We start from the raw sequence: 23,100 nt of genomic DNA, 5'->3' as shown, positions 1-23,100 counted from the left end.
CTTCTTATTTCCTTTAATTTTATTCCCCCAACATTCTGTTCATGACAATATTTGTGTTCTCCAGGACAACAGAAGCTTTCTCTACCACCCTTTTCACTTCCTTCTGAGTCTTGAACAGAATCACCTTTAACATTCATATTTCTCTTCAAGACACTATAGGTTTATTCTAGCATGCATAAAATATCTTCAAGGCTCTACTCATTACCCAATTCCAAAGCCACAAATATAAGGCCAACGGATTGTACATGATAATTACATCTACAAAATACCTTCACAGCAATGACTAGATTAGTGTTTGATTAAATAACTGGGTACTATATATAATTTAGCCAAGTAAACACATAAATTAACCATCCCAATAAAATTAACCATCCCAATGACCATGCCATAAAATAAAATATCTATTTATTTTATCCCATCTCTACCTAACATACTCTTTCCGTATGTTAGGTAGAGTATGTCTCCAAAGTATGTTAGGTAGAGTATGTCTCCAAAGTAACCATAATTTTGACCAGACTGACATTTGCTATTATCTACCTATTTATATGAACAATAAATTAATTAATGGTGGCCACTATTCAGAATAGATTTTAATAACAAAATAAGCCATTACCAAAAAAAAAAAGCTGATTTTAAACTAATAGAGATAACATTCTTTTTTTAAAAATATTTATTTATTTTAGCACAGGAGTGTGTGCACATGTGAGTGATGGGAGGGGCAGATGGAGAGAATCCCAAGCAGACTCCCCACTGAGCATGGAGTCCCACATCGGGCTCCCAGCTCAGCAGGAAGCCTGCTTCTCCCTCTCCCATTCCCCCTGCTTGTGTTCCTGCTCTCGCTGTCTCTGTCTCTGTCAAATAAATAAATAAAATCTTTAAAAAAAAAAAAAAAAAAGAATATTATCTCTGGGGTAGAAAATATAGACATACAAAGGGTAAATAAAGTCTATATAATCAATAAATTTAAGCACAGAAGCAGAAGAGAACCTGGACAGAAGATTAAATTCACAGTAAGTTCCAGTGAGACTATTGGGGAAGTGATATATTGGGGAGATGAGATTATTTAAGAGGAGAACCAACAGAGAACTCCACCAAAAATGCTAGACAGAAAGGAAACAGTTATCTAAGAGTAAAAGAGTAAATTCAGCATATAGGTAGAAGGTGACCAGATAAAGTAGTTGCTAAATCTGGGGGAGAGTGAATTGGCTGGGGAGAAACAATAAGAAATTAATGGAAACTTGCAGGAGAAAAATACAAAATAAGTGAGCTGAAAGAATCATACGAGAAAAGACCCTTCAAGGCACTGTATTATTTACCTAGGAATCAATATAAAGTGTTTTGAGCTGAAGCCCCCAAGGAGATTCGTATGACCAAACTGGCCATTTCTGTGACCTGCCCTGTCAAAATCAGCCAGTTATAAACTTTGAGTATTAAAAAATTGTTAAGTCTGCTTCTGAAAGTTTGTCTGACAGAGATTTGTTATTGGATCAAAGCCCACAAGGACACGTTAATCCATAAGTAGTTTTTTTTTTTTTTTTAAGATTTTATTTATTTGAGAGACAGAGCATGAGAACAGGGTGAGGGGCAGAGGGAGAAGCAGACTCCCTGCTGAGCAGGGATCCTGATGTGGGGCTTGATCCCAGGACCCTGGGATCATGACCTGAGCTGAAGGCAGTCGCTTAACCGACTGAGCCACACAGGCGCCCCAATCCATAAGTAGATTTATACTGAAATGAAAATAAAGTATATCTGCAATCATTCAGTCCATTATTGCAGTTGACAATTATTGAATTAAATGCCCTATGCTCAAAAATAATAAAGACTTACTAGTAACATTCAATCATTTTGTTCAGCCCAACCCTATCTGTTCCTATAGTTAGAGGCTGGTTTTGATATGTCCCAAACTCATAATATATCACCATATTTATCACCTCAAGAAAAGTAAGGCACAATAGCAGCCTTAGTTGAGTCACTTTTCCCATCTCTGGAATTCCATATTTAAAAGAAATTGGAATTAGCATATGTATTAGTCTGACTGGGCTGTCATAACAGAATACCACAGACTCAGCAGCTTAAAAAAACAGAAATTCATTTTCTTACAGTTCTGGATTCTGGATGCCCAAGATCAAGCTGCCAACTGGGGTGGTTTCTGGTGAAAACTCTCTTTTTGGCTTGCAGCTAGCACCTTCTTGCTGTATCCTCACAGAATCTTCCCTCTGCACACATGCGCTCCTGGTGCCTCTTCCTGTTTGCATGTAGCCACCAGCCTGTTGGGTTAGGGCCCCACCCTTATGACCTCATTTAACCTTAACTGTCTCCTTAAAGTCCTAATCTCCAAATATAGTCTTGTTGAGGGCTAGGGCTTCAACATACTAATTTTGGGTAACAGAGGGCACATTTCGGTCCATACCAACATAAATGGCATAAAATATACTGAATTGTTTATGTTAATGGCACATGTCTGTTTAGTTGTGAAAATAAAGCTCTTTACATTAAGAGCAATTCAGTCTCTTTCTGGCATTCAGTATTAGCAACAGATTTTTTCCCCCAGCAAATGGATCCATTTCTTCTAAAGTCTTCCTGTAAGCCTATGGATCGTTAAGCAAACCTGCTTCTCTGAGAAACATTATACTAAAAAAATTACTTCCATACCAAATGAAATTATACTCCAGCTGCAAGAAGTGCCACGACCAAAATGATCTGAGAAATCTAAGCATAATTTCAGACATAAACTAATTCTAATAAAATAACTTTTCTTTCTCACACGCAAGCTGATCATTCTTTTGTAAAGATCTCCACTTGATTACAAGAAATCATGTTTAATACGTTGGCATAATAATTCATGAGAACAAATATAGAAGAGAGAACTTCTTGTAATACTTGGAGTCCTTCCTCTGTCATAATTCTTCCTTTTATTTCTGGAATTGGTAGAAGCTTTGCCTGTGCAGACATAACTATGCAAATGACATCTCATGGCTTCAGTGGGTCTTTTGAATGTTTGCCCAAGTGGAATTTGGCCTGAGGCATCCATCACCTCTAAGGTACAATCAAATCTGAATGTGGATTCCTGGAAGGGGGATGTTAGGAAGTCCAATAGGTTCCATGGTATAAATGGTTTTTGAAGCAGCAGGAGAAAAGAGCTGCTGAATTGCCTGAAGGCTCAATGAAGACTTTAAGTATTTTTATTTTCAGAAGAATATCCTGAAACTAAAGCTATCATCAGTGTATTAAAATTATCACATTCTCCTACTTTTCTTCCCCATATTCTTAATCTGCAACAGAGAAGCAATAATAAATAATCCTTAGAGCCATTAAGTTTATGGGAAAATCTTGTGGGAGCTCATTTTTGAGTATCTAAGCATTTTCCTTGGCATAAAATATACAAAAATCATTCTGCAGGGTAAACTATTAAGGATTCATATATATTATATTACTAATGCTGGATTGCTCCATATAATATCCTCTAAAATGTATCTATTATGTCTAATTTAAATTCTGCAACCTTCCTCTCTATTTTATCAGTATCACTGGGTGCAGAGACCTATGGATAGCAGCTGTTTCAAATCCTTTTTCCTTCAGACAAACTGAGATGTTGGTATATTTCAAGTCTCAGGTTCTTCTGAATATAGCTACATACACATCTTTTACAAAAGCCTTGAAGTGTCTTCTTGTAGGGAACAATATTTATGTTACTATTCTATGAGAACATTCCTGTCTAAGGTTCCTAATGATGTGTAAGTCAGAGGAAAAAGTCTTTTATGACTTGCAAAAGGACACTGTGGCTAAATCTCCATATGTACTACAATTTGGATACAAGAACATAAGAAGTTTTGATATCAGGGTTTAATGACTTGTTCCCTTCCTTATACAATGAGAAGGGCAATAGACAGGAATGGAGACTAAGGCATTTTCTGTTTTATCCCCACATCCTTACTGTCTGAATAAGATTTAAAAATGTCTGAGTAATTGGGGGTTCCATTACCCCCAATTAAAAGTTTGGGTCTTTCTATGCTTTATACACTAGTTTACAACATGGAAGTAGGCTTTGGAGCTACCAGAAAGCAGAAATGACATTTTATTAAAGAAAAATTTGGTGATAAAAATCACATGATAAATTCTAGTTCATTTACTGATTGATTGGCACACTTATTATTCATGATAATTATATGGTATCTCTACATACCAGGCAGTATTCTAGATACTGACGATACAGAATACAACAGATAAAGCCCTGCATACATGGAACTTAGAGTCTAGCAAAAGTAGGTATACTAAATAATACATCACATACATTGGGGAAATAGATTTTTTTAAAAAAATCTCCTAATCCAGAAAACTTTTTGCAAAGGTATAAGAGAAAGAAAACAATTTTGCTACTGAATAAACATTAAACCAGAATGTGTTGTGCATCACAGGTAATCTACTAAAACATTGCACAGACAGAAAGAAATCTCTCCCTTTAAAAAGACAAGCTGGGACAACACATTACACACATGCTCTCAAGATAAACAATAACTGGATCTCAGGTAAGAGGATTTGACAGCACCATTTGTCATACTTAGCTCATTCTCAGTAATTAGAGTGGTCATCTGAGTTTGCTAATTGACTTTATCCAAAGGAAAAATAAACTCATATCTTTAGAACAGGATGTAGTTTTGCAACTTTGAAGAAGTGTTCACCCAAGTTAGGCTCCTACCATTTGTTCTACAGAACCTGGGAGATAGGGTGGCTATCTGCCTTGATGATTACATACCAGAGATTGTTCCCAACACCTTGAAACAGACATTCCTGGATCTTACAGCTGGCAAAAGACTATTTTGCTTTTTAACAAATTTATATACATTTTAAAGAGACAGAACTTAACATTACAAGTTTTCTAAAGTAAGTGCTCTAAGAAAAGTGAAGGGAGAAAGTATTTTCTCTGATTTTCAACAGGGAGAATTAAACTTCTTATTTTTAATGTGTATTTGCCCTTATAATCTCATCCCTTACTATAAAATAGTAAGATCACAGTTTTCTAATTATCTTCATTGCTATTTTTACCTTTCTCAGGGCAAGCTGCAGACATCCAAATATCCAACAAGTCCACTGAAATTAAAGATACAGTTTCTTTGAAGTTTATGATAAAATAAGTTTATGATAAAACACATTTTTTATCATCTATTTTATTATTTTAGCTTTTTTTTTTCTGGAGTAAACAAGTGATTTAGATTTCTCCTCCCTTCCTGGAGAAAACTTCAGGGTTAAGAAAAAAAATTCTACCTCAAAAGAAATTTTATTAGTATTATCTATATTTTAACAGTGCCTTGGGATTGAAAGAAAGATACTACCTCTTCAGATACTGAACCTTTTCTGATCTCTCTCTCTTTCTATGGAGAGAAAACTGTTGGACAAGGGTCCTGATACAATGTCCAAAGGTAGAAAAAGGAAAGAAAAGTACCATCTTTTTCTCAATGGAATTTCCAGGTGTCACTTCCACTCAGCAGTTAATTGGTAATACCACCTAAGTAAGAATATGGTAAGCTACAAACCTCAGTCCATCTGGTAAAATAATTTTCAAGTCTCAGAATTAATTTTAAGAACTAAAATCTTCGGGCGCCTGGGTGGCTCAGTTGGTTAAGCGACTGCCTTCGGCTCAGGTCATGATCCTGGAGTCCCGAGATCGAGTCCCGCATTGGGCTCCCTGCTTAGCAGGGAGTCTGCTTCTCCCTCTCCCGCTCCCCCCTCTTGTGCTCTCTCTCTCTCAAATAAATAAATAAAATCTTTAAAAAAAAAAAAAGAACTAAAATCTTCTATTATTTATCAAATGATCCATGCTCCAAATGTCGTTATGGGAAAGTCAATTTAGGGAAGGAAAAGAGAAATAATTTTTTTTTTAAGTTTTGATTCTTTTATTTTAATTTAATTTAATTTAATTTATTTATTTGACAGAGAGAGAGAGCACAAGCAAGGGGAGTGGCAGGCAGAGGCAGAGGGACAAGCAGACTCCCCACTGAGCAGGGAGCCCAATGCGGGACTTGATCCCAGGACCCCGGGATCATGACCTGAGCAGAAGACAGCACTTAACTGACTGAGCCACCCAGGCATCCTGGAAAAGAGAAATAATTTATCAGGTGTTAAACTGTATGGTAAAAACAGCCATCTTTCTAATTGTAATCATTTAAAGATTTATTAGGCAAATTAATCAAAACCATTTGTCAACGTTGTGCTCTTCTGGGTACTCTAGAAAGTCTGTGTAACATTTCTTAATTTTCAGCACAACTCATGTACCTCTTAGCTCACTTGCCTTACTACCCCACTCCATACCTTTACTCCCCCTGCTGCAGCTACCCCAACTGCTTCTCAATAATAAGAAATAAAATTAAGAAAAGATTTCCATGATGTTCTAATTTTAGAGATCAGTAATGCTGTTTTGAAATCTTTTTATTTATTCATAACTGCCTCTGTTTAAGAACTGGGGTATATACACAATTTTAGGATAGTTTAAGTCACATTTTAAAAGTAATATTAAAACACTTTCAACATTTTGAAAGATTTACATATTTGTTTTTAAATTAGTTGATTTTTTATGAGAATGTATATACTATTTAAATGTATATACAGAAATATCTATACATAGCTATATAATTTTATCATATATTTAAAATATGCACTAGACTGACAGGTGTAATATATATATTGTTAAACTATTTGAGATCATTGCCTGTAGAATATTAATTTTTGAACTCCACTATGCCTAACACAGCTAGGCATTAAGTGTTTGTTCAAAGAAAATTTATTATACTGAAATCAATTGAAACGTTGACTGCATACAATATATCTTTCAAAGAGTAATGCAAATGGATATTTTTTTGCAAATGGATATTTAAATACAATGTATATTTTAGTTTAATACTGAAGAATACAAATTACTAACCTTAAAATATCGAAATACTTATGAATAGAAAATAACAGCACTTGGCTGACTCAGTGGGTTAAGCTTCTGCCTTCAGCTCAGGTCATGATGCCAGGGTCCTGGGATCAAGCCCCAAGTCTTTAGGGCTCCCTGCTCAGCGGGGAGTCTGTTTCTCCTTTATTCTCTGCTCGTCCCCCCATTCATGTGCTTGCATGCTCTCAAATAAATAAATAAAATCTTAAAAAAAAAAAAAAAAAGAATATAACACCACAGGCAATATAATATAGAATGACCTCATTGAAACTCTAACTTTAAGAGTTGTGTTTGCTCTCTAATAAGTATGTATGCAGTCAAAAAAAATGAATTGAAACTTTACTAAAAGAAACACAGTACTGCATAAAGAAAAATCAGGCATCTAGATGGGTAAATATATTGCATGGGTTATATAAAATCTGCTAGAAGTATTAGAAAACTCAAAGAGAGAAAGATTGAGTAAAATATACTGGAGAAAAAAACCTGATAGTATGGATTTTTCATGGAATATGTCAAACTGGGGAGTTTATGTGAAGGTAGTTAATAATTAATCTGGTAAAGAATTAATACTTTAAATTCAAGAAATTCTAAATTTAAAAAGCTGCAATAGTTTTTTTATATAAAAAACTTATAGAATTTAGTAATTTTGCAATTAAAATGATGAAATGATAATGAAAGCTGCCTGAATTTGGTTTTAATTTTTTTTTTTGATCACCTGATTGTTTTGGAGAGATGTTAAAAAGTGAGACCCTCAATAACAAGTAATCATACAGAATTCCATTTTACTCTTTTCTATCTACCACAGAAAGATATCATATACTGTTGACTAATCCATTTTATAGATTCCTTATAACATACTTTGTAATAGAGACATTATTTCCTTTGAATTAGATTCAATGTGTACAGAGACACCTTATATATTCCCTAGAGCACAGGCACTTGAGGTCCTCCACCCATTAGATGTCCAAAAGTCCTTGAATTTAAGAGTTATTTGGGAGTTCCTGGGCGGTAGAACAAGGGAGAAGGTCACTGCTGACCTTCAGTATGGGACAGGCCTTCAAGTCTATGCAAAATAGTCCCTTCCCTTAAGTACTACCTTCAGTGCTTCTGGGGCCATAAACACAGAATGCAAAACCAAGTGGCCTCAAGCAATCAGGTCTGATCTAAAGCATTGGAATTCCTAACTCCAAGTAACTTTTTTTTTTTTTTTTAAAGATTTTATTTATTTGACAGAGAGAGACACAGCGAGAGGGAACACAAGCAGGGGGAGTGGGAGAGGGAGAAGCAGACTTCCTGCAGAGCAGGGAGCCTGATGCGGGGCTCTATCCCAGAACCCTAGGATCATGACCTGAGCCGAAAGCAGACACTTAACAACTGAGCCACCCGGGCACCCCTCCAAGTAACTTTTTTTTTTTAATTCTCATAATTTCTTCTCTCTGAGTTACGACCCCTTCTTCTAGTCCTTCAATTAATAAAGTTCATTTTGTTTGCTTACATAAAATAGGAATGTTTGACCCATCAGGAAAGTACTATTCATATTACAATTTATCTTCCTTCACAAGTGTTAACAAAGCCCTTGAAATTAAAAACACAAAGCCATGTTATGTTCTGGTATCCATGGAACAAAATATTATCAGTTCTTTCGTGATGAGTCAACTTTCCTCTCCCAAAAAAAATGAAACAGGGAGTTGCTGGTCACATCTATAAAAACAAGATAAATTAAACATATATAAATTGAGTTGTAAGCAAATCACCAGACCAGCTGATTTTTTTCTTTGTCAAGATATGCAGTTATAACTGTATATTTAGACTGATCAGTCGATCCAAAGTAAGGACAGCTGTAAAACAAGGGGTAAAGCATTAATGGGAATTGATAAAAGTTGAGGACCAAATCCGGGTTACTCAATCAACCAATGTGTACAAAGCATTCAATAAATTATCTGGATTTTTATTTAATAACAGTGCACATGAAAAAGCTAGTTATAATGCAAACATAAAAAAGGTAAAATGAATACAGAAGAAAGATATTGGATCAGATTGAATTAAAGTAATTTGCTATGATGAAGCAAAAGAAACTAGATTTTCTAAAGGGAAGTGCCAGGGGGCAAAAAAGTTCCAATAATTGAAAAGGGAAGATAGTACATTCAGTTTAATCAGTATTGAAAGTAAAGGCGGTTATGAATTGGGCTTTTAACTCACACAGAAAGTAATTTTAGTAGCTAAAGTATCTGGAAAGACAAAGGAAAATGATCTATGTGGAAGTCTGAGAACAAATATGAGAGTTATTTAAGTAGTGTCTAGTGAAAACACAGCAAACTGTGATATGTGAACCTGTAAACTAGATTTTGGTAATAGAGAAACTGCCATAACATTCATCATGGGACTTAGAATACAACCAAAAGGGAAACCCTTTGATTAAAGGTAATTCTTTCTCTATCTTTCAGTCTCATCTAGTTTCCAACTGTTTGTAAATCTCATGTGAACACAAAACACCCTTCTCTTGTCTTTTCATTCTTCTTTGCTCTTGCTTTGCTTTTAAAAATGTTTTAGCTCAGCTTCACAACAACAACAACAAAATATTGAATTTGGGGATTTTTTTATATAAAAAATGCCATTAAAGTAAACAGTAGACTCTTACTGAAGACAACTCAAACTCAATAAATAAGATAAAGTAATCAAAAATAAAGAGATCAACTTTTGGATTCTGCCCAGGATGTAGAGAACTAGAAAAAACATTCCTTCTCAAATTATAATAACATCAAAACTTGGACAAAATGCAAGTTTGTGACTCCTTGAACGCATCGGAGAGCTGAGGTCACAGGACAACCAACTACCTACAAATCTAATGAGAGGGACTCCTGCAGGGAAAGATGGAAAGATGAACACAAGCACTTGCTAACCTAAGACAAACCAAAGTAGCTACAAAAGTTAATGAGTTAGTGTAAGCTGAGTGAGGACTGGCACCAGTGTGGAGCCCCTGGAGGTCACAGAAATAGGAAGACTTTACATCCTTTTGTAGGCTCTTCTCCATTATCCAAACTATACAACCATAAAGAAAGAAGAAAATGAGGAAGGAGAAGGAAGGGGAAAGGGAAAGAGAAAGGGAAGGAAAGGGGGAAGAGGAAAAGAAGAAGACAAAGATGAAGACAAAGTGACTGGTGAGAGCCCTGAGAAAGTCTCTCTCATGATGTATGACGGGGGGGGAAGAGAATAGTCTGTGTAGGAGGGACAGGGAACTCGACCTGAAACCTCCTTATCTCCATGACAGAATTAAAGCCTTATTCTGTGAAAGGAAGCACAACAAACACTTGCCACCCTTAGGACACTGGAGACAATCCACTGAAGATGGGGTAAGAGACAAGAAAAATCCCTTCAGGAAAGGCAGGAGTATCTTCCGGGCGCAGAACCAGAGGTGAAAGGGTGCAGTGCGAGCAAGAAGGTTACACCTCAGGGACACAGAGAGACAATGCCTATGGAAGACTAAGGTTTCACAGGCACAATGGAGAATGCTCCTCTGCTTGGCCACCACCAGGCTAGCAAGTGTCTTGTGACAAGTTAACAGCAGAGAGATGTTGGGAGAGTCGCATGAGTGTAGAGACTGACCTTAACTGAGGCAAAGCATGAAGGGAAGGCCTACACTGACAGGAAAGCAGACAAGGATACAAACCTCCTATCAGACCACTCAGACCACAAAAACAAAGTATTGTAAAGGAATTTGAAATCAGTGGTGCACTTAGGGCAACCACTACAACTATAAACCTAAGATAACTTCTGATAACATGAATTTAAGCCCCACGCTAAAGGCCTAGCAGAAGAAAAGATAGGCCCATTTCCAGGCATCAATTCTACTCTATCCTCCATTGTTTTACATACAGGTCTGGCTTTCAACAAAAGAAAAGTATGAGGTATCTGAGAAGTAAGAGAAAACAACATACCGCCAAGGAACAAAACATTAACAGCCAGAATGAGATATGACATGAAGACTAGATCTACCTCACAAGGGATTGAAAGAAACTACGATTAGTATGCAAAAGACTAATGGAAAAGGTTGAAGACATGCAACATCAGATGAGTGATTTTAGCAGAAATATAAAAACTATCATATACAATCAAATGCTAGAAATAAAAAGCAAAACAATAGATGAAGAATGCCTTTGAAAGGCTCACCAGCATGTTTAATACATCTGCGAGTACAATCAGCAAATTTCATATAATGTTAATAGAAATTACCCAGACTGAAACATAAAGAGACATAAATGCTAGTAAGACAGAACAGAGTACTCAAGAGCTGTGGTACAATACCAGAGAGTCTCCTATACGTGTAATTGAAATCTCAGAAGAAGAGTGAAAGAATGTGGTGGAGGAAATATTTTAAGAAACAGTGGCTTAGAATCTTTAAGAAAAATTTTAAAGATTTTATTTATTTATTTGAGAGAAAGAGAGAGAGTGAGAGAGAGAGCACGAGCAGGGGGGAGAGGGAGAAACAGGCTCCCCACTGAGCAGGGAGCCTGATGTAGGGCTCGATCCCAGGACCCCCGGATCATGACCTGAACCGAAGGCAGATGCTTAACCGACTGAGCCACCCAGGCGCCCCAAAATCTTTTTAATAATAGACAGCAAACACATATCCAAAAAGCTCAGAAAACATAAAGAAGAATAAATACCAATAAAATAACATTTGGGACTTGCCATTTCAGCTTTGACATTTGGAGAGCTTAAAAGTTGTCATTCCCATTCTTAGAGTGAGAAAACGCTCAAAGAACTAAAAATCAATAACTTTTCTTAGATACATCAGGGAACTAAGGTTGTGGGGTGAATTGGCACTCTGACATCTGGAAAGACAGGCAGATCCAGAGAGTCACAGCTGAGATTTACTTAACCTGAAAAAGACGCTACCGTAGCCACAAACTGGTAAAAATATTTCAAAGGTAATTCTGATACATTATGGGAGGCTGAGTGTGCACAAGTGTGAGAATGCGAAATTTCTGGGGGGCCAAGGTATTAGGGGTAAACTTGGGTAAAATTTTCATGAGTTTTACCTCCCGGGTTCCTGTTAGGTTCTGAAGGTGAGAATTCAAGAAAGATCCCCACGTGGCTCTGGCAGTGGGAAGAGGACAGTGATCACTGCGAAATACATCTCAAAACAAAGGCCTGCTCTCCAGGGAAAAAAGATTTTAGCGAGCCTTATCCAACCAGGACATTTACCACACTCTAGCACCTTCTAGCATGCTTGTCTCAGATAAGCTGTGTGTAGAGAGGAAGCTAAACCACTGGGAAATATTTGTGAAGGCCATGGCCCCAAGTCCTCTGCTCACTAAAAGACTGAAATTTAATCATAAGATATTACAGAATGTTTCCCTTCCCCTATACCTACTTAGGAAGGTCCAAACTCAAGCGAGGAGACAAAAACAAAGACACTAGATGAATCTGTAGCCTCTGGTATCTATACCCAGAGTAAACAGTAAACACAGCCAGCTTCTAATCAGATTAACATTATCTAATACCACACATCTGGCTTTCAATTAAAAGTTACAAGGCATGCCAAAAGGCAAGTAAAAATACAGTCTAAAGATGCAGAGCAAGCATTAAAATTAGACTCAGATATAAAAAAGATGTTGGGAATTTAAAGTAACTGTGGTTAATATGTTGTGGGCTACAATGGGAAAAGAATTAAACATCATATAAGAACAGATGTGTGATATAAGCATAGAGATAGAAACTCTAAGAAAGAATTAAAATGTTAGATATAACAAACCCTGTGACAGAAATGAAGAGAGCCTCGATGAGTTCATCAGCAGACTGGACATGGCTAAGTAAAAAGTCTATGAACTTGAAACTTCTCAAACTGAAATGAAAAAGAAAAAAAATTAAACTCCCCATCACACACGCATACACCAGAACAGAATAGCCACAAAATATGGGACAAATAGGCCAAAAGGTACCTAAAATGATGAGGGAAAATACTTCTATTTGGCCAAAGGAACTAGAAAATGGATGTCCCTACAATCTAAAGTTTGTGGGAGGAATTCCTGTTATCTCTCTCTCTCTTTGTTCAGCCCCCAAAGCAGACCCATTTAAAGGAGCGCGTGACAACACGGGGAGGTGAAAACACCATACTTCTAGCCAGAGAACCATGAAAAGGGGTCCTAGGAACCATAGGATTTGAGGAACCCTAAGTAGAGAAGGGAAATGGAAAAAGAGAGCTCTTAAATTTGTGTATGAAGTTTTGGGCTCGCCCCTGAGTGCATGTGTATGCAACTGAGTTACTGTGTCACCCTAAACAGGCTGCCTGCCTGCTAATGGAGAGGAAAACAAAGAAACAAATCTCAAGCCTAGACTTGTTCGCCTGCTTGAAACAGGAGCCACTTGTGGTGGAGAGCTAGGCAACCTGAAGTCTAATCTACCTCTCCCACTGCTCCTTCCCCACTTGTGCCTGCTCTCTGCTTATGGGCATGAGCAGTGAAGGGATGTCTGCTCACTGACCACTTGAGCCATTGTGGTGTGCTTAAATTTCATTTTTGTTCTTCACTGTATATTTGCTGGTGTCCATAACTGCTCTGGCTTCAAGTTTTACCAGTTAATTAGCAGCCAGCCTTAATGTGCGGCATATTAGGCAGGTTTCAATTTCAAATTCAAAGCAGATAACCATTATGTTAACCTTTCTGAAAGCAGAGGGGTCTCCATGTGCTCCAAATACTAATCTGTTATATTACCAGTGCAGCTATGATCTTCGCCAGATTCCTTGTCAAGCAAGGAAGGAAGAAAGGGAGGAAAGGGGAAGGAGAGAGGAGGCAGAAGGAAGGGAGGAAGAGGGAGAGAGAGGAAGGGAGGGAGAGAGTTAAGAGGAAGGAAATGCCAGCCCATCTTCCTTCCTTCCTTCACTCCTTTCTTCCTTCCTTCCTGTTCCTCTGCCTACCTATCTGCTGCCTGCCTCCCTCCTGGAAGTATTTAGTAGGCACACACAATGCAAATTATTTCAAATAATCTTTTAATAATAATATTTGAATAATGTTATTAATGATATGTCTCTAAAGTATCACTCTTACTGAAACGTGCACCAATAATACTCAATATTTGAATTCTATTATTACAATAATCGTCATTATGTCCAGAAATGTATACAAAATGTATGCCTATGATGCCAGCTGAGTATTCCAAGATGTAGTTAGGCCCATAACAAAATACCTTCCATATATTTCTCTGCAATGCTAATAAACTTGCTGCTCCAGAAGATCAAATTTCATAAAGCCCTCCAAACTCAACCATGAAATCCAGTATCCATGAGAAGATGTAGCTGCATACAATTGTGATTTCATAAAGGTCTTAAAAGACCTGAGAAAGGTCCCTGGGTTTCAGCAGTGGAAAGATTACTGGGATTCCACAGTGAATAACACAAGTTTGATAACTATTCACTATTGCTGATAAATGTATAATTTCAGAAGTGTTAGAAGAAGAACTAGAAAACTCTGTCCACAAAACAGACCAAAGTCCTCAAATCTGGTATTGCCTCAATCTGTAGTTAAGAAACCAACAATTCATTCTACTGAACCACAGAAACCCCTCCCCATGTTCCAGAATCAGGTTGCTAGCACAGTGCACCTCTATAAATTGGGCATCTATGGATAAAATCCTTCATTATTTACACTTCCATCCAAACACCAAGAAAACTATTTTGCAATGTATCACTTATGAGAAACATTATAAGGAGGTTTAAAAATTGTTTGGGAGCTTGGATTTACAGTTCACATATCAATTTTGAAAAATATGTACATATAGATATATTAGATAATGATGCACAGAATTCAATAAGTGGTGTTATTGCTGTATTGGGTAGAGGGCATTAAGGAACATAGAATGTTTGGGAAACAGTAAGACTACTGAACAATTATTGTAGGTATCTGGACTTCCCAGTTTAATATCTCACAGGTACTTCACGTTCAATACATAGAAAATTGAATTCAGGGCGCCTGGGTGGCTCAGTTGGTTAAGCGACTGCCTTCGGCTCAGGTCATGATCCTGGAGTCCTGGGATCGAGTCCCGGGATCGAGTCCCGCATCGGGCTCCCTGCTCGGCAGGGAGTCTGCTGCTCCCTCTGACCCTCCTCCCTCTCATGCTCTCTGTCTCAAATAAATAAATAAAATCTTTAAAAAAAAAAAAAAAAGAAAAGAAAATTGAATTCAGTATCTTTAACATCTGACCTTCCTTTCAAAACACACACACACATACACACACATAAAAGGAAAATATATTGCTTTTTTTGTTCTCGTACTGTTTTTTAATCATAAAACAAATACGATTATCTCTTTGCCCTAGTCAGAAGCCTGGAGATTCTCTTAAAGTCTTCTTGTCCCTCTGTCAGTGTCCAATCTTCATCAAGATCCAATCTTCATCAAGATACATTAGCTCTTCCTTCTCTATAAACATCTCTCTCCATTTGCACTGACTCTACTTCATTTCAGATTCTCATCATGTCTTGCTCTAGGTTACTATTACAATATTGCAACTGTTCCCCTCTCTCTTGCCCTTTACTTCTCTCTCTCTCCATTGTAGTCCCATCAATAAATGTATTACACTTCTGCCAGAATAATCCTTTTAAAAATATCAAATGGATGATTTCATTCCCTTTTGAATAATGCTTTACTGTTCTTAGGATAAAATTCAAACTCCTTATCATGGCATTCAAAACCCACTCAAAATGTGCCCTTTCTTTCAGCATCAAATGTGCCTCATGTTTCAGACATGCTAAATTTATTAAAGTTCCCTGAATTCATCATACTCTTGAACATCTCTGTGACTTTGCTCTACCTGGAATCATCTTATTCCCTTTTCACCTGACTGGCTTCCTGAATAGAAGGAAAAAAGATGTTCCATGATACCATCTCTTGACTGGAATAAATATTCCTGTAGCATCTTGTAAAAATTTTTTAATCAAACTTGTTATAAATGTCTTTTCAATTCCCAATGCCCCTACTACATATAGAATAAAAAGACTAGTAAGATACAATTCCTAATTTCAAGGACCTTGTATTCATTTGAGGAAAATGTTAAGATATCTGAACAAATACTGTATATATAAGGATACATAGTACATTTTAGTGCTAGTGCTTTTTGTACCAATTTTTATAAAACCTAACTTCTAATTCTCTTAAAAGCAACCTTTCTCTCAACATGTCTATGTCAATATCCTCTCAAATGACCACCAAAACTTAATCTCCTATCCCTTTAATGCGTTATCAACACTGCTGGCAGACTGATGTTTCTAAAATATAGATTGGGCTCTGTAACTTCCCAGCTTAAAAGCTTTTAGTGGCACCATGTCGTCTATGGGATAAAATCCAAACTAGGTGACATTGCCTTGATGGCCTATTAAAATCGGACTCTAAATTACCTTACAAGCTTTATCTCCTACAAATTCTACTCCGGTTCTAGCAACAAAACATATATTGTTTGAACCTACCTTGGCTTCTAACACCTCTTGCCTCTTCATGTTATTCATTTTTCTGGAATACCATTTCCACTTGAAGAGTCAATACTAACAAAACTACATTTTCCTCTCAAATTTTCCTTTATGTACCTCCCCTGACATCATTACTCAATACTGTATAGCCACAAATACCTACTAAATACTCGTAAAATAAATGTATAACCACAAACACCTACTAGTCGTGTGATAACACTGTTGTGTTGTATTTTCATTTTAGAATACACAGCTCTCTCTTATCCTGGAGATTCCTCAAATGCAGACTGTGTTTATTCATCTTTGTGCTTCCAAGGGCTTAAGGCAGAATAGTTTACAAGGGGTTAATACATGTTTGTGAAATGAATGAACGAAATAAATGAATGTACGCATACTCATACAAAGACATAATTTTATCCATTTTGATTGTTTTTATATTGAAATGTATTGTTCATATAATATATACTCAAATATGTGTTATACATACAAATAAGTATACGATCTGTTATGCACAATTTAAATAAGAATATTCATTTATTTGCCATCAGAATATGGATACTTTGGTTACGGAAATGTTATACAATATGCAGTGTAATAATTCTGATATTATATAAGCCCTGGAGGGTGGTAGTACTGGCAAAGGCATTAGGTCTTAGTCCACATTTGGACTAGAAGACAATTCCAGTAAGAATAGACTACCACTGTCCCCAAACATTTTGGACAAGATTGATGTAATCAATCCAGGGCCAAGTAGCTGACTAGTCCCATTAGTTGACTTTGCTCTATGGAGTGCTCCATGTTCATCTCCAATATTGGCAGACTGAGCATGAAGCAGTGGCAGTACCTAGACCGGACACAGAGAAAGGGAAACCCCGCTGTTGGACTATCCTCTTCATGGGTCCAGTGCTCAAACACTGGGGGCGAGGGGAGAGTAAGCACAGAAGAAATTCTGGCTAATATCCTTAAGAAAAGTCCTCTTACTTTCCTGTTGTTAAGGGCTTCCTCTAGGTTCGATGTGCTTAGGTAGTTAATAATGCAAGTAAGACCCAGATTCTCATGCTTTTTGCCTACACCGATGATTCCTCCAGATGACTCTTCTATAAAGTTCTTATGGTTTCTTCACTGTATCTCAATCTTGCTCTTTGCAGACCCCTGACCAACCAGGCCAGCCATCTGTGACTGCTCAAGTGTTTGCATATATAAAAGCGGATCACATCTACCTACATGTTGTTCACAGCTATTCACACTGGAAGAATTTCTTCTAATCAATGTCTTTAGGGCCATCTTTGAGCTGGGGTGTAGGAAAGCAGAAGTTTCGTTTGATTTGCAGCAACACATCCAGTTAGTTTCCTCACTTAGGGAAATGCCCAGGAAGCCATAGATATGGGCTAAGGGAGAAGCATTTCTTCTGGGGAGTAAGTAAAACAAGTGAAACAATTACCCTTCTTCATGTAAAGTACTGTTCCTTCTGGACATGCTAAGGTCTAAATCTAAATGTACCACTTCAAATATAAACTAAATTATATTGAACACACTTCACCTCATTGTAGAGACCTGCTTTGGTTGCACAGTCAACAGATGTTCTGCATGTAGGCATTCAATTTCTACTGGGCTCTGCAGCAAGTAAGGATCTGGTTTTCAGAGAGCATGTAGTCCTCTGCTGCAGATGACATGACCCTGAGATACATCCAACAAGTTTAGCTAACCTGGATACTTCTGACACCACTGAATTTAAGACTCACGTGGTTAAAGCAAGTAAATCAGTTAGCACTGCTCTACAAGAGTTCCAAGTGTGAGAGACTCAGTAAGTCCTGTGACTCTATCTTAATGGTAGGATGTATGAGGAATAATAACTTGTCCTTTACTTCAGAAAGTAAATCCTCATTGAAGTGGCAGGCCTATATAACTTTCCAGGAGTTCATTTACCATTTCTGGGATGCATAAAACTTATGAAGATATCTAGAATACTTGTTGAACACTAGGTACAATCAGCATAATAAAATCAATATGGTGAACTATTGTGATGTTCCACAAAATTATAAGAGACACCCAAGGCATCCAAAGAGTGTAATGTTGTAAGAGCAAGAGAGTTATAGTAGCCCTGGTACAAAACTGAATAAATAGTAGTTCTCTTCTCTTAATAAAAGATGTTACTTTGATAATCTTTATTGATAGATACTGAAAAGAAAGCATCCTCCACATTTATAGTGACATCCAAGTACCAGAATTCATGTTCTTTTCTAGAAACATACCCAGCAAAACTGTTTCAAATGTGGTATCACTCTTTAGGTTTATAGTAATCTATTATTCACCACAGTTCACCTGTGTTTTGAAAGGGCCATACAAATGGACTGAACAAAGATATCACGGAAATAATCACCTCCGATTTTGAAGGTATCACTAACTTCTGCAATTCTTCCTGGGATATGCTAGTATTTATGATTTACTATCTTGGACTAGAGGGTGACTTGGAGTATGCTGGGACATTTCTTTGGTCTTTCCTTCCATTACAGCTTTCCCTCAACAGACCAGAAACTAACAAGATTCTAAATATATCCAGTCTAGTGTTCCACTTTTTTTTTTTTAAAGATTTTATTTATTTATTTGAGAGAGAGAGAGAGAGAGCACATGAGAGGGGGGTAGGGTCAGAGGGAGAAGCAGACTCCCTGCTGAGCAGGGAGCCCGATGCGGGACTCGATCCCGGGACTCCAGGATCATGACCTGAGCCGAAGGCAGTCGCTTAACCAACTGAGCCACCCAGGCGCCCCTAGTGTTCCACTTTTTGAAGAATATTTTATAATCTTGATAAAATATATTTTATTATTTCTTTTACTTTACATATGATCCTTTATCAAAAGAATCCTTTACTTATATAATTTTTAATCAATTCTACTGAAGTACATTTTACATGCAATAGAATTTACCCACTTTAATTCAATGATTATTGTTTGTAAATTTACAGAGATTTCCATTTAATTAGTGTCCTTATCTCTAGGCCTAACCACTAATCTACTTTCTGTCTCTCTAATTTGCCTTTTCTGGGTAACTAATATAATTATTCACATAATTTTATACTAAGGATTTCTTATTTTAGTGAAGATTTTCTAAATTTAGACTCATAATTTTAAACATTCATATAAATTTCTGTGATTTTGCCCAACTGTGGAACTGAGCATCAAGACTCCAAGAAGCTTCAAGGATGCAAAAATACTATAAAGGGTCTTATAAATGAATTTAACCCAGTCAGGGTTCTCATTCATAGCTCAACACCTCAGGACTGTGCTTTAGAGAGTTCACCACTTGTTTGTTTTTATCACCAGTTATATACTATGTTGCTTTGATAATGAGTGCTTAAACTCAGAAGTACTCAACTGTTATTTTCTTCCCCATCGATTTTTTAATCTCAAGGTGACCCAGAGTCTGATGTATGCCTATACCCATTATACAAAGTTGCCAATATATCCTAGCAGGCAATACTAAAGGTAATAAAAGTTGCAAGCCATCTATCTAAAACTACCTGGATAATGAAAGCTCATTTCAGGGAGCTGAATAGATAAGATATTGATTCTGGTGAAAGACAATGTATGCTCAACTCATGGTCTGGTAATAGAGGGAATGGAATTAGAGAGGCTGGCTGTCACCACAAATAACCTGAATCTCCTCATGACCTAAAATGGTTTCTAAATCTGTAAAACTTTCAACGTGGAGAACTTAAAAAATATAGCACTGTCAAGTAAAGCAGAATGAATGTAGAAAAGGATTTCACTATTTAATTACAATCTACATACTTGATGTAGCTCTTCAGTTAGATTGGCCCAAGTTACTATTCTGCATCACATATTAAACTGAGGAAACTTTTCCTTCTCCTTATTTTGTTAAAGTTGGGATTTTTGTTTTGTTTTGTTTATTTTTAGTGTCTTATTTTCCCAAGCATTGTTCTAAGTGTTAGGGGACCCAATATTGAATAGTGAATGAAATACAAAAAGCACCTGAGTTTATAGAACTTTATATTCAAGTGAAAGAGACCAAAAAAAAAAAAAAAACACATTAACAATGTAAGTAGAGAGTTTTAGAAAAGTAGAGATACCTGTTCTGGATATGGTTGCCAGGGAAAGCCCGTATAAAGATGGTATTTGAGCAGAGAATTAAGTGAAGTGAAAGTACAGCCATATGAATATCTGGACTCAGGGGAACTCAGGTGTAAAACTTCAGAAAAATGTGATAGGTATATTTTTGGACAAAAAAAGTCCAGAATATCTGAACAAGAGTATGAAAAGTCAGACATGAGGTCTAAGTTATCCAGGGACCAGGGTCAACTAGAGCCCTACAGGGACCTTGATGAGTCCTATGGATGTTGTTCTAAATATGGTTGGAAAGCCATGCAGAGATTCTGAGCAGAAGAATGATAGTTATCTTTTAAAGAAATGGTCTGGCTGTGGAGAAGAGTTGCAAAGAAAGGAATCATAGAGACTAGGTGACAGAGTTCTGGATTAGTTCAAACAAGAGATAAAAATGGCTCAGCTTAGAATTACAGCTGAAATAAGTATATTCAATTTGGTGAATAATTCAAAGATAAAGAATTTCTTTTTGTATTAGATACAGTATAAGAAGAGCCAAAACTGATTACAGTATCTTCAGTCTGAGCAATTGATGAGCAAGTAGTCCCACACACTTAGAAAAGACAGGGCAATGAAAAAGATTCACAGAGAGGACATGGGAATCACGAGTTTGGACTTGGATATGTTAAGTCTCAACAAAAGTAAAAGACAACCTATGGAATGGGAAAAGATATTTGCAAATGACTTATCAGATAAAGGGCCACTATCCAAGAATTTATGAAACTCAACACCCACAAAATAAAATATCCAGTCAAGAAATGGACAGAATACATGAACAGACATTTCTCCAAAGACATAGAGATGGCTAACAGACACATGAAAAGATGCTCAACATCACTCATGATCAGGGAAATAAGAATCAAAAATTACAATGACATATCACCTCATACCTATCAGAATGGCTAAAATTAACAAGTCCAGGAAACAACAGATGCTGATGACGTTGCGCAGAAAAGGGAACCGTCTTACACTGTTGGTGAGAACACAAACTGGTGCAGCCACTCTGGAAAACAGTATGGAAGTTCCTCAAAAAGTTAAAAAATGGAACTAACCTATGACTCAGCAATTTCACTACTAGGTATCTACTCAAAGGATACAAAAATACTGATTCAAAGGGCCACATGCACCCTGATGTTTACAGAAGCATTATCAACAATAGCCAAAATATGGAAAGGGCCAAATGTCCATAAACTGATGAATGGATAAAGAAGATGTGGTGTGTGTACACACACACACACACACACACACACACACAAATACTAATCAGCCATCAAAGAAAATAAAATCTTGTCATTTGCAATGACGGGGATGGAGCTAGAGTGTATGTGTATTATGCTAAGTGAAACAAGTCAGTCAGAGAAAGACAAATACCATATGATTTCACTCATATGTGGAATTTAAGAAACAAAACAGTTGAACATAGGGAAAAGGGGAAAAAAAGAAAGGGAAGCAAACCATAAGAGACAAACTGAGGATTAATGGAGTGGGAGTGGGTGGGGGATGGGTGAAGGGTATTAAGGAGGGCACATGGATCCCTGGGACATTATGGCATTTCTAAAGCAGAAAGAGGAAGAGAGGAATCAAAAGCAGCACTGATCCCCAGCAGTGATCACTACCAGAATCCAAGAAACAAAACCATTTTACGAATGAGGGAATGATCAACAGTGTCAATTGTTCTGAAAATTCAATTAAATAAGAAGTGAATTTTAATAGATTAACTGAGATAACATACAGCCCCATTTCAATGGGGTAACACAAATGTTTATTTCTCATCTACATAGGAAGTCAATGTGCATTAGCAGAGGGCAGAAACAGTGATGGCTTGCACCATGCAGTCATTTGCATGCTGGGGCTCTTCTGACTCCAGAAAGAATAATTATTTTTACAGGAGCAGTCACATTTTGGTAGAGGGATGTAGCCAATCTTTGTCAGTCTGGCAAGAAAGTAACTAGAAATAAATATCCCTACCTCACCACTCTCTTTCCTCCCTCTCATCTCTTGCGATCCTTCAGTTGATTAAATTCAACTGGAAAATAAGAGTCAAGGAAGGCATTAATGCAGTTCATAAATTTAAGAAATGTGGAGGGAGGTCAAACAATTTGAACACGTTTCCTCTATCCCACTCTTGCTTCACATGATTGTCCTCTGACTTGGAGCTATAGATTTAGTTTAGATACTTTTTACAAAGTTAAGCAAATTCTAACTTCTTATTTGTTTACTAAGTACTTTTCTTTGTTTTAATGAATGAGTATTGAATTTTATTTTATTTTTGTTTCAAGTTTTTATGTAAATTATAGTTAGTTAACACATACTGTAATACTGGTTTCAAGAGAATTTAGTGATTCATCACTTACATATAACATCCAGTGCTCATAACAAGTGCCCGCCTTAATACCCACCACCCACTTAGCCCATCCCCCACCCACATCCCCTGCAGCAACCATCCTGATAGCAGCATTATCAACAATAAACAAATTATGGGAAGAGCCCAAATGTCTATCGACTGATGCATAGACAAAGAAGATGTGGTATATATACATAATGGAATATTACTCAGTCATAAAAAAGAGTGTTGAATTTTAAAGTTAGGATTTCAC

The sequence above is a fragment of the Neomonachus schauinslandi genome, chromosome 12 (genome assembly GCF_002201575.2).
Source record: "Neomonachus schauinslandi chromosome 12, ASM220157v2, whole genome shotgun sequence".
Taxonomy (NCBI): Eukaryota; Metazoa; Chordata; class Mammalia; order Carnivora; family Phocidae; genus Neomonachus; species Neomonachus schauinslandi.
Note: the sequence above shows the minus strand (reverse complement) of the source record.